General features: G+C 39.2%; 1 protein-coding gene across 12 annotated transcripts in view; it reads right to left on the bottom strand.

The window, feature by feature from the left end:
• PTPRM (protein tyrosine phosphatase receptor type M) overlaps positions 1–14,120 on the bottom strand; it is a 412,807-nt gene that overhangs the window by 218,915 nt on the left and 179,772 nt on the right. The window lies entirely within an intron of this gene.

Genomic DNA, 14,120 nt, shown 5'->3' with positions numbered 1-14,120 from the left:
CCTTCCACACACGTACACTGACAAATCCAGTCGACTCACTTGGCTGGTTTAAAATGCAACACTGGTTCCTCAGAGAGGCTTATAAACAGAACTGAAAGCAACATAGCTACACAAACAACACATACCTTTCAGAGGAACTATCTCTGACAAATGGTTTTAAAAAGAAAAAGGCTCTAAATTCCATTACAAATCTGGTAACAGAAATCAGGACATTGTTTAAACAAAACAAATGCTAATAGGACATAATTAGTTATCATTTGAAGTGTGCAATAAATCCCCCCAAAAAATTTTTTTTGTGGATATGAAAAGGCTACTCAAAATCCATAGGATAAACTAGGAAGAAGCTTAGTACGGTACTTTTAGTGCTTCTACTTTGCAATCACGAGTTCCCTCACACTGCTGAAATTATGTCTGAACGATAAAATGGGTTGTAATGCAATGTCTGTGGGTAGTTTCAGTTTCTGCGAAATATGCCCATGTGTCATGGAGTAATATTCCCTTTCTTCAGGGAATGAGGGAGAGGACTCTGAAATAAAAGGGGAAGGGCAGGCAGAGCCTGCTCCAGAAGCACTTCCATCAGATAAGCCAGTGGTGCCAGTGCCCCTTCGTTCTGAGGATGCTTTTAACACATCCTTTTTAAAAATCACATGAAATCACTGAGTGAAGTTATCCGGAGTTTTGGAGTTGAGTGCAGAAAGTGACATAAGTGGATCCAAATGGAGGCTTGATCTGATTGCTCTGACCTCACGGCATTGTTTACCCTATTAGCCTTCGCAGACCTTATCGGATCACCAAAAAATTTGTAAGTCTCTCCTGCACCATGAGCAACAATTTACCACACATTTCAATGCCCTTTTTCTGGTCAGGAAGTTATCTACACTCTCTAACAAGAACTCAAAAATGACCACCAGGGTGGGAAAATTGGGGAAGCCAGATGGCGAAGTCCTGGCAACCATAATTCAGTTTTTTACAACAGTGGAAGGATGTGGCAGACGAATGGGCTCAAAGCTTGAAATCCCCAGAAAATCGTTTAGCAGCCTTTTGAGTCCAGTATGCAAGACGTTCCAGCAACCACATCAGAGGCACTGGATATTGGCACCGAACACTCAGATTGCTTACAGCAGGTGAGAAAAGCAAACGCTGATCTGCAACTAAATCTGCAACAAACTCTGATCCCGAGGCTAGGGCATAGAAACGAACCTCCACTTTAGAGGTTCTCTGAGGTATGTAAAATCTTTTGCAACAAAAATAAACTAAAAGTATAAATAAAAGTTTCTTCTCTATTAGGAAATATCTCAGGGCAGTTTTCTTTTGACAAGAACATGAATGGAAAAATACTTCACACTTACTGCATTTACTGAATGTAATATTTTTGTTATCAAACTGAGCTCTTCTCATACAATGAAAAGGCATGTCAGCTGCTGTTTTACTTGGTATGGGGGGGAGCTGCAAGCAAATAATTAATACAAAATGTCTTCAACTCAATTCAGATGGGTGTATTAGGAAGGGCTGTGCCATTAGCTAAAAGTTCTCTAATTTGTATTTGTCAGCTGACAGGATGCTGTTTGAAGCTTCAACACTTTTTAGAGGTTTAAATAAAATCCAAAGTTACAAGAAACCTTCAGGGAGGGTAGCCAAGTAGAAAAATTAGATGTATTAACAGACACACATTTTTGCCAGGCAGTATCTGAATTCTTTGGTTAATCAAGCTCATATGTGCTGGTATCCTGAACTAATCATTCTTGCTGGGATGCCAAGTAGAATAAAACTAGGACAATGCTGTATGCCAAGAATATTGCCTTCTCCTTTTCCAACAAGGAGATAAAATTTTCTTGAACGATACCTACTTTGGTAGCCAAGATTAAAAGAAACACTTTATAAGTTCTAGCCTGGGGAAAAGAATGCTAAGCTTTATCTTTGTTACTGCACCTAGATGGATTTCAAAGGAAACAAACATGTTTTTGTTTTCCTGGAAGCAGCTGAATCAGTCTCAACCAAGAGTATTTTCCCAAGTGTAGAGGGTTGTATCCAGGATTTCCTACTGCTGTTATTAGTATGTCCAGAATGGAATTTCACTTAGGGGATTAAGTGAGAAGGAAGTTTTGCCCATCCTTCTCCCACTGCAATCTTCATGCCATCTCCCAGGCTATTTCGGAGGGCTCCCCAACTACTGAGAACAGAAGTTTCGAGAACATAGGAAGTAGGGGAAAATCAACAACAAAAAGTCTCTTCTACCATCCCACCACCAGAATTCCTCAGCTGAATCAGATGCTTTACATAGGCTAAAAGAGCCCTTTCTTTCAAGGGAGGCAAAGTCTGGATTCAACCTAGTGTCTCAGCATCACAACACACTTGTACTTATTGGTAGATCTGCATCTTATCCAGATAACTCACCCATGCATCATGGAGAACAAGAGTTCCTCCAGCCTGCCATCCCACTTGGGACGACTGTCCCAGCTCTGATGTCAGTGCACATTCAAATGTGTATTTCATCTGGGATATTGACTGCCTACTTGCACTGGATTTTTACACATGTTGCCTGGTGGCACAGAAGGCAGAACTTGCACACTTTGCTCCCAAATACCCCCAGGGCCAACGATCCAGGGGAGAATAACACCCAATTCAACCCAGTGTTAAAAAGAGGCAAAACACACAAGCTCCTTTCAACATCTGCTCAACATGCAGATATCAGGAGCAGGTCCAAGCCGGCAGCAATGTACCAAAGGCATGGTTAGCAGCATGGCCCTATCCCCAGTCATAGCATGGACTCTCTTCACATATGAACAGGGCTACAGATACCACAAGTGGTTCTTGGGCATAAACACAGAGTCCATCACAAGTTAAGAAAGCCATCCAGGTTTCTCAAACAAGTGATGCAAGCAGATGTTTGATATACAGATTGACATTAGTTTTGTTTATTGATTTATTTCATATTAAATAATGTGATGTTAACATGAATTTAATAGGAATAAATAGTATATGGATTGCAGCAGAGCTATGTGGATCATTTATGTATAAAAAGGGTCAAATATTATAACCTGTCCATTTTTAAAATGGAAATACTAATTACCTCTGGGATCAAAGAAGGTGACATTTTTACTCGGCAAATTTCAAAAAGTAACCCTATACATGTGAGACCTTTATTTTTTGTTATATTTCCATGTTTACAAACCCTGAGAGTAATGCAAGCAACAAAACAACTTCATTTAACACACCCTATCCAATGGTTTGAGAAATGTATTTAATCTCCTTCCCCCAAGGCACACAATGAAATGGGGGAGGCAGTGAGGAAATAGCTAGAAAGCCTCTGAGCAACAATTTTTCATTATGACTACAACATCCCTATCTATCAGGGGTAGGCCATTTTGCTAAGGCAGTGATTGGGGTCAGGAACTATACACACTCTGTAGGCTGTCGTGTACAAATTTTATGCCCTTTTCATACTATGATTTAGTCAGTGGTGGATGCACTAAACAACATGTGTAAATGCGGATTTACTGAGAGGAGACAATTTCTGCAGTTCAGTGAGCTTATCAGAATGAGTTCTACAGATGAAACTCCACTCTTGGAAATGAAATGCGAAGGACATAGATGAGCAAAGCTTTTTTCTCTCAGTCACTGGTTGGCTACCAGAGCATGGGAGTGAATATCTGTAATTGACAATTTTTCTCTGGATTCATGGTATTACATTACTGCAATGCCACATAAAGGGTGAATAATATCAGAGAAAACTTTACCTAGGGCAAAAATATACTTAGGCAATATATACAGACTAGTATCAGTATAAAAACATTTCCCAATTTAGTCTAGATGGAGAAGCTGAAAACAAGGAAGCTGTCTGAAAATAGCTCTTCTTTAACTTTAATGCAGAGTTCTACACTGCATTTAACAGTGAATAGCTATAGCCATATGTATCCATACGCAGGGATAGGGGGGAAATTGTTCTGTTCGTATTTTAACGCAAACCTACTTAATTTGCACTTCCTGAACCAATAGGCAAGCAAAATGAAACTAGTCTTTGAAATTCACACCTCTCTAAACTTTGCAATGCAATTCTGCAACCCAAATTATATAAAAGAACATGGATGTTAGACGAAACTGTCCTCATAAATGGAATGATTAGTGAAAATAATGTATAAAAATTCATATGGGGAAATTGCTTGCAAATATGTGTACACTAGGCAAAATTACATACAAAATTCATATATTAGGAGAAATGCACAAAAATGGGTAGAAAATTTTGTGCTGAAGGGCTGCTTTGAAGTTTGCTCACTCCTTTGTGATTTTTAGTGGGTCATAAAATGAAGGCCATTACAGTTATTTGGATTCTCTACCACCACCTAAAGGACCAACATGGCTGCTTGAAATGTCTGACTGTTCTTAAGTCCATAAAGTGTTAACTATACTGTCATGACTAAGAAGGCAGCAAATGGAGCCACTGTAAATGCTAACTACAGCAATTCTGCAAAACAAAGGAACAGAGAAAAATAATTATCAGGTTGAGGGAATAACAGAAAAATCTGAGACATAAGGTATTTAACTAGTAATTTGTTTCTATGTAGAAAATCCAGGACTAAAATTGAATACTGTTACAATACAAACACCAAACACTCATATCTTCCACTTGAGTTCTAGGGATAATGATGTCACAACAAGAACTACCTGAAAACAGTATGTATATTAACCGAATCCAAATGCTCCAAGACAGCTATAATACTGCTTGAAGTCCTGGCATGAATCATTCTATCATAATGTACTTCTACTGAAAATGCAGCAAGATGCAACATACTACTGGGATAGTTCAGTCAGTAGAGCACAAGACTCTTAATATCAGGGTCGTGGGTTTGAGCCCCACATTGGGCAAAAATATTACTGCATTGCAGGGGGTTGAACTAAATGACCCTTGTTGTCCCTTCCAACTTTACAATTCTATAAAAAATTACTTAACGAATAATTCTGGAAATAATCCAACTAAGTATTACCAAGAGTAGCGATATTGAAATGAATTAATCTAAGTTATCATGTTCATTAATTTCAATGGATCTCATCTGACTGAAACGGAAGAATATATCAAGACCTGAAATCTGCAAAAATGTTGAAAAAATATTGTGTGGCAAGTGACTAAAATCCAGAGAGAAACACAGAGAGAGAAAGAGAGAGGGATTTTGTTTTTTGCTCTGTCTTCCATAAACAGCCTATACTCACTAATAGTGCAGTCTTTTCAGCCGTTTATATTTAACAATCTGACACATCCTCACCTTACTTTGTCAGGCCTTAATTTCCTTACAGTGTGTCAGCACCTTTTTACTGATTTCTTACACATCTATTTTATATTGAATGAGGCTGAACTACAGACTTCCTATTGTAAATACCAAATACTCTGCAATTTCCATTGTATGTAGGAGGACGATCTGATAGTGGCTGTTAAAAGAACAGCAAAACTAGAATCTCATTATGCAGTCAAAAACTTTTTTCCTGTCACTCTCACTGGATATTCAAATAATAGATGACTGCACGCAGTGCTTGTGTATTTTACAGATCTGTTCCACTTGCAGCAAAACAACCCAATCATATGCATGCTTACCCTTTAAGAAGATCCAGGGTGTTCAGCTGGGCTACTCCCTAGGAAGTGGGATTACAGGGATAAAGCCACAGTCTTTATCCCTGGTTCCCATTACCAAGGGTAGAGTAAAGCGACATTCTCATTCATGCAGATGCCATGACTACTGTTATGGAAAGCAGAGCAGAGGCCATGCTGCCACCAGCAGTGGGCCCTAAAACAGGGCACCTAAGGATCCACTGAATCTGATATTGGACCAACTCCTGGAGATAGGAACACTCCTGGCTTCTCTGCTATGCCTGTGAAAAATACTGATTGAACCATCTTTCTGCCTTCCACTCTGGCCAGTGTGAGCAGCAGGATTTCGGCTGCAGTGGTGGCTCTGGAATGGTCACCACCTTCCCTGGTCTTCTCGATGATATCAGGAACACACTTGGGTACAAAGTTACAAAAGCTCCACCCACCGCTTTGTTCTGTCCCATTGCTCCCCTGCCAGAGTTAGGATTGCTCTGTAAGTAATTCTTCAAAGGAGCCATAAAGGACACATTTTCTTTGGAAAACCTTGAACTCAGCTCAGAATACTAGATGTTGCTGCAAAAATATTCCAGCAGAGTACCAAAATACTGCATTTTCCAGCAAGGTTATAAAGGTGCTCTTGGCAGCATTAGTAACCGCAATGCATTATCATCTCACAGAGATTGTATTATACTTGCATTGAAATTTTAGAGTTCATCTAAAGTGACTTTCCCCCCTCTTGTTTATATGCATTTAGGGTTAACACACAGCGTTCTCTGTTAACAGGCTCTAAAAGTTAAGAGACTCCTGGGACTCATGCCCTTCAAGTTAGTTGCTATAGATGGTTTTATAAAAAGAGTGGTTTGAAAATGTAGGCTCAATGCGAAACTGGACTATTTATTTTATTATTATGTTTTAAATGTGTGTGCGCGTGCACATACATGTAATTGCATGGGTGTGCATGCACACACAGAGAATTTGACTATATTTGCACTGTTGTAAGGAAAACTGCTAGTCATTTAATGTTATACGGGAAATATATGTCAGTACAGTTTGGTTACAGTTCCTTTATAAGCCTGCACAGCGGAGGCAATGAAATCCTAATACAGCAGCCATTTTGTGTTTGTTGCTCAAAAGGGAGTGAATCCCTTGGGCTATTTTTAAAGCTTCATTTTCAACCAAAAAGCAAGTTTTAAGCAAAGGCAGATCATCAATGTGGTTCCATCAAAGAAAAGCAAACTTTTAAAGCTTAACAAACTATTGACTTGGGCTTCATGGCACCTGAGGGAGAAATACAATGTCCTGAATTTTGTCTGATGGGTTTGTGACAAGCATTATTCCACAGCAGACTAGTTTCTATCATGTCATTCCAAACCATGGATGTGGTGTCTTTATATCCTACTTGTGAACTGCTTTAAACCAAGTATTGCCAGTTATATAATGATGTATTGTACACTCTGGAGGTACATCAATATCCTCTCATGTAACAATAACATCAGTGAAATTCTGTCTGGGGTTCTACAGAGAATACAAGTAAACTATCCAGAATTTTTCAATCTTAAAAAACAGTTAAGCCTCAGTCTTTCACATGAGTTTGAAAACAGTCTGTTATTATCAAAATAGACAGCTATTTTTTAATCCCCAAGATGTCCTGCCACAAGATATTGAGTTGCTGTACCAAAGAAAAAGAACAGAAACTTGAATCTTCAGATATTGTTTTTATGTATGTCACTGTGCTATTATTTTACTTGTTGATGTTTTATTGTGAAATTGTTTCAAGATACTTTATGGGAAATGATTCATAAATTGAAATAAACAAATATCATATTCAAAACTATTTTTAAATGATATACAAATATATGCAAGTAGATGAGGGTGAAAGTCTTGTCATGCAATGCAGGTGGATAATGGAACTGCCAGTGAAACAAGTAAAGAAATAACAGCCTAGATGCCTGTGCAATAGAAATATGTTTTCTCAAGGGCAATGGAAGGGCTTCATTTGCTATCAGTAATCTTATGATGTAACCAGACTAGACTCACTATGTTTCCCTGTTTTGTCACCCTGTTCACTACATGATCTTTGAGTAGCTAGTATAATTCTGTGAACAAGTACTTTCAGTTTAAAAAAAATGGCACAAAATGCCAGCAAACTCAGGGAACAATGGCTGCGGAAAAAACACGAACACAGGTACACAAAGACCCCTCAATAATTCTTGTGATACATTTGAAATCCCCCACCCTCATATTTAAAACTCTGAATTACCTCTTTTGTGGAGCAGCACCAATGAGTTAGCATTCTACCATTCATCCATTTTTTGTTCCAGACTTCATTCAGATTGCCATGTATGCCAGTTTTCACTTTGTGTGTGTGTGTTTTTTTTCCCCCTTACAGGTCACTGATGTGCACAAGCACAAATTTTAATTAAATTGCTGTGCAAAATTCATTAATTAAATTACCATATTTTTTCCATCTATAAGGCGCCCCCATGTATAAGACGCCCTCTATTTTTGGGGACTCAGGTTTAAGAAAATGGGGGGAGATGGCCCTGAGTATCAGACGCCCCCTAATTTTTGACATTATTTTTAAGGGAAAAACCCTAGTCTTGTACATGGAAAAATATGGTATGTGTCTGCCTGTAGCTTAAACCAGATGACAGGTGGAGGAGAATGTGGGGGAAGAGATTACCCACAGAACAGCACAATGAAATTCAGAACACAAGCATATTTATTTTTTATTTCATTTATATACTGCCTATCTGCCAAGGTACAAAAGGTACCTATCACTGGTTTTTATGGAACCTCCTCTGCCCACCCCCAAAATAACAACTTTCAAGTAAAAAACTGACTCAAAACGAAAGTTCAGAGCAGCACTAGACATAGTTCTAAACTATATCAATGCATAACTGTGTATAGAATCAGTGGTTATTCTCAAATAGCCTAAACTGTGGTAACATTCTTTTTTTCCTGAATTTATCTTCCCAAATACATCTTCGTCTGTTTTGATATTTTTATGAAACCCTAAATGAGTCAGTGCCCTTCTTTAAATGAGATTGATTTTGCCTGGATTTATGGCAAATTAATGTACGCTGAGTCAATATATCACATTAACTGGATATAGAATCATTTCTTCCCTGGATAAGTCCTTGATGAGAATGTCAACTCTGCAGTGGATTCCCTGTTTTCTCAATTCTGTCACAACTGTCAACCCGCTTGGGAATGTAAGAAGGGGGGGAAATATCTGTATGATCTTGAATACCTAGCATTTCTATTAATGTATTTTCAATGAAGCTAGATGGATACCTGTTAAAAGTTTCTTGCCAAATTTGTTCAAGTTACGGAGACTGAAAAAGAGACTAAAGATTACAGTTTTTTTAAAAAGTTATCCTTAAACACCTCATCAGTGCCTTCAAATTATTATTTATGCTGGTATTTTTTTGCCTGGTAACAGCATTTGTGAATAAGCATAATATGAAAAATCAAGACCATGGATAAATTGTGGATGTCGGTCTCTCACTTTGCAGTCTGATTCTATCTGTCCTCCAATGCTTAGTGCACAGTGAGAGAATAACCCCTGAGTCTTCTACAAGTCAGTGAAAGTACAGAGTTCTTCATTCACCCTGCACTAGGCCAGTGATCACCAATGTGGTGCTCACAGGTGCACAGGTATCCTCAGAGGCCTTCCATGGAACCCAGAGGATCCTCTCCCCAAGGGAAATTGGGCTTGGAAAAAACATTCTATTGTAACTAACTGTATAGACTATGATGTGTGCTTGGCTGTGCTGTATATGTGTGGTGTCCAGCTTCTCCAGATTGCAAACGTGTCCCCAAAGGTTGGCAAACCCTGTTCTATGCTTTGGAGAGGGATTCCCGCCACTTCTGTGTCTCCCCCAAAGCCATGCAAAGTGAGAAACTGACAACTCACTCAAGTCTTTCACATGTAACAGAGGTTCAATGGCCAGCACAAATAATGGCTGGGGTACAAAGGTACCCCAAGCACCACTATCCTTTACCAGAAGTGACAGAGACACATCCCCATTTAGATTACCTAGAATTTGTCTAAAATAAAGAGATTTCTGCAGAATAATAATAATTTCGCACACACTGGTTTCTATTAGAAATGCTATTATCCCTGATACAAGGGTCTACTTTGTCTCCCAAGATGATTAGGATCTATTTAGGTTTTATTGGTATGCTAATGGAACTCTACTGTACTCAGTGGCGTAGCGTGGGGGGTGCAGGGGGGCCGGCCGCACCGGGCGCAACATCTGGGGAGGGGCGCGCTCGAGACTCGAGTGCTAAAATCCACGGGTTAGGGGGTGCAAATTACTTGCCTTGCCCCGGGTGCTGACAACCCACGCTACGCCACTGACTGTACTTCTCTTTTTTTATATCCAAACCAGGTGGAACTGTGATTAATCTGAACAAGTGCTCGCAGACATACACAGTGAAACAACACTTTAGAAAGTAGAGTTTAACTCTACTGAGCATTTGGTGATTGTGGGATAATCCTCTTTCTTGCAGTTAAGATTCTGTTATTACTGCTTGTCATTACTCTAAAGGGGTTGTATCAGAAGGCTCTTCAATCCAGTGGGGGCTTCTATGAACAAGGAGATTTTCACTGAATCACCCTTGCCTCTGCATCATCTTGCATCCTCTAAATCAAAGGATTGGGGAACCCATTGGGAGCTCTGAAAAGGCCTGCAGGAGAAGGGCAGTTTATTAAAATTGCTGCTATGAACAGAGAGATCAGATAGAACCCAATATTTTACTACCCAATAAGTTCAACATATTTATGTCTAGGATTTGCAGGTTACAGCTATTTATTGTTGATCGCGCAGTGCCTTTCTGCTATCCGGAAAGAAGAAATAAACTCTTTCTCTGAACCAACCCTCGGTGTCCATTGACTCCTTCCTCCCTCCCGGGAGCAACACGCACCCAACCGATGGGAAGGGTCTGAAAAGGCTACAATTTGTGTCTGGAGGTATACTTTGGATTCTGCAAAAACATTATGCAGAGAGAGAGTTATTTCCTGTTTAGACATCCTATCGGTAAGTTACATTTGCTTCTAAGTTCTCCTAATAGAATTAGTTATAACACCAGTAGTGACACTAATGCAATTATGCACTATAATTCAATTAATTTATTTTGCATCAAAAATGTATTTTCTGCTTCATATAAACATTATTTTGGATGACAAACTTATGTTTGCAAGAGCATTTATCCATATACACCACCCCTCTTGTGGTGGCCCATTATCCGGTCACAAACAGCAATTACGTAAAAATGGCAGAAGCAATTCTAAGTATGTTACATTCTTCAAGCGCATCTACAAATTCAATTATTTATAACTGCTCACATAAGTAGGGAAGTCGAAGCAAAAGAATATAAACATTACTACCTGCAAATAAGTGCTAAAAGAGGGGAAGGCTGATTAGCACAGAATATTTCAAATAAGGCTGATAAGTCAACATGAAATTAATATGCTTCCTACTTTAGAGACATTTTTCTGCAAATTAAATGGCTACAGGATAAGACATCAGTAAATTACATTAAATTATTCTAGGTCAGTGAGCTTCAGGCATGCAGAATTTTCAGTTTCCAATTCTGTGTTAAAAATGGAAGTGTCTTCCTAATACCCCAATTAGCTGTCTTTTTTATTAGCGCATTTTAGCTACACATTTTCTATTCTGAAATTATCCTGATTGTAAGAAAGTTTTATTCTTTTAATGTACATATAATTTTGAGCAAATCATTTTGAAGCACATCAGAACTTTTATAAAGGTTGATTTAAAAAACACTGCAGCACTTATAAATGTCAAAATAAAGAACAATGGAACTAATCTGTTTTATCACTCTGCAGAAATTAGTATAAAAACATTAACAAGCCTCACTTACTTTCAATATATTATTCTATTCTAAAGTTAAGAAAAGGCTAGCATACTAATATTACAATATATTTAAAGTAGTAATTAATAAATGAATCTATAACTCCCCCCCGTGTGTGTGTGTGTGTGTGTGTGTGTTTGTTTGTAGTGGGGACTGGTACTTTTGGGTTGGTATTTGAGAACTGGAACAATCTACTGGGAGTTTTCCTATGAAAGTTTCATGGAAATGAACAGGAGTAGCACAAGACACAGGTGGCGCTGTGGGTTAAACCACAGAGCCTAGGGCTTGCCGATCAGAAGGTTAGCGGTTCAAATCCCCATGACAGGGTGAGCTCCCGTTGCTCGGTCCCTGCTTCTGCCAACCTAGCAATTCGAAAGCACGAAGTGCAAGTAGATAAATAGGTACCGCTCCGGCAGGAAGGTAAACGGCGTTTCCGTGAGCTGCTCTGGTTCGCCGGAAGCGGCTTAGTCATGCTGGCCACATGACCCGAAAGCTGTACGTTGGCTCCCTCGGCCAGTAAAGTGAGATGAGCGCCGCAACCCCAGAGTCGTCTGCAGCCGGACCTAACGGTCAGGGGTCCCTTTACCTTTTTTAGCACAAGAGTATGGAATGCCACTCCCAAATTATTCCCAATTCTGTTTCCTCCATGGCTGGGTTTCTCAAACTTAGGTCTCCAGCTGTTGTCGGACTACAACTCCCATCATCCCTAGCTACCAGGATTCGTGCTCAAGGGTGATGGGAACTGTAGTCCAAAAACAGTTGGAGACCCAAGTTTGGGAAACCTTGCTCTATGGGAAATGCTGAAAAGCATCTGCCAGTCACCATCGACAATACTGGTCTGACAAGATACAAGCAGGAAAACACTAAACAATGCCTGAAAACCATCTTCGTTTCCACCTCAAACAGTTAATACAGTCAGTTTCAGGGATAGGCCATACTTACCTTCCTCAAAGGTAAAACTGTAGCTGTGATCCAGCATACCTGCTATGTAGGTATGTGCATACAGTAAAGCTTCTACAATTTCTGAAGTATAAATCTGAATCCCTGCATGAGTTTATAAAGCAACGTCCTGTGAAGCAGTGCTTGCCTGCTACTCAGATAAAAGAAGAAAAGGTTTGGCCATATGTACCTACTCGTCAGTGAACTTTTCTAGACAGCCTCAGCTCCTTTCTAAGCCAATCTGTGTTTGGACCCACATCCACACAAAGTCTGTGACAGGCAGGGATCAGGGAGAAAGCAAACAACGCTTGGCTGGCAATAGATTTGCATGGGCAAGGGAGATTGCCTATGACCTGCAGTTGCTACAACAAGACCTGTACACGTCTTCTAGAAACTGAACATATTTCACAATCAGAGATGGAAGTCCTTGGCTACTTTTATGGGAATAAGTCCCCCTGAACACAGCGGGACTTACTTTTGAGCAAATATGCATAGCGTAGATCTGAAAACATTCATAGCTGTATATATCTGAATTTGAATATTTCAGCAAGAAACATGCAAGTTATGGAAGTATAATTTGAGATGGAAACTTTATACTTATACTTTAGCCTGCAACATGCCTCCCTTCCCAATACGCAGGGCTCTACTTTTTCATAACACAGCATAAAGCATTTTCACGAACAATATGTAAACAGCTCTCTGAGAATTTTACAGCTACTTTTGGAGAACATTCTCTTTATTTTCTTTGCATTGTAATTATAGGTACATTTATTTATCAGTGCTAGAATGTTCTAACTTACTTGAATCTCATTGTGCCTGGCCAAAAAAGAAAAAAAAGGGGAAAAAAGAGTATTTCAGGGAACTATTAAAATTAAAAAAAACGCAACTTCTTTCAGTGCTTTGAGTCTCAAAGTGGTCTGCTCTTCCCCAAGGGAACAAGCTTGTAGCATACAATTATCACCACAATTTAAAAGGCACAATGATTCATCTCTTAAAGGACTACCCATTCTGTCAATTCTACAGTGCATATTTGAGAAAGCATAGCTTCACCGCTAAGTAGTTTCACTGATTTATTATTAGCAGCCTATGAAACTTTTTAACCATTTGAAAAGTATATTCTTATACATGTTTACTCAGGAGCAAGTCCTATTGTGTTGAATGAGGTTTAATCTCATATAACACATAGGGCTGCACCCTAAGGCTACACTCCTATACCCTCTTACCAATGGGGAATAAGCCCCACTGAATTTAATTGTACTTCTAAGTCAGCATGCTTACTCTGTAGAACATTCTTAAGCATAGGTGGAGTTATGTGAGACAACAAAGGGAAGACTAGGGTATCTCCTGACCAATTGCATTGCTCACTTCTCCCTCTGCTCTTTGACAATGGAGAAGAAATTTTGGAGCAGGAATCTAAGTGAGACCATACAAATAGTTTTTGTGGTCATATGCATCTAAGCATACTCAAGTTTTTTTCACAAAAAGTAAACAATAGCTCAGTCGGTAGAGCACGAGACTCATAATCTCAGGGTTATGGGTTTGAGCCCCCCATTGGGCAAACCATCCCAGCATTAACTCTATGATTCTATGAAATATCAGATATGAAACAATAACTATCTTTCATTCTCAAAAAGGAATTTAAGAGGGAAGAACAGTAAGTTTTACAATCTTTAGTGTGCTGCTTATCTACTAGGTGTGCTATAATACCAAGTTTTATGTA

The sequence above is a fragment of the Podarcis pityusensis genome (genome assembly GCF_964106645.2).
Source record: "Podarcis pityusensis genome assembly, chromosome: 7".
NCBI classification, from domain to species: domain Eukaryota; kingdom Metazoa; phylum Chordata; class Lepidosauria; order Squamata; family Lacertidae; genus Podarcis; species Podarcis pityusensis.
This window is presented reverse-complemented; position numbering and strand designations above follow the sequence as displayed.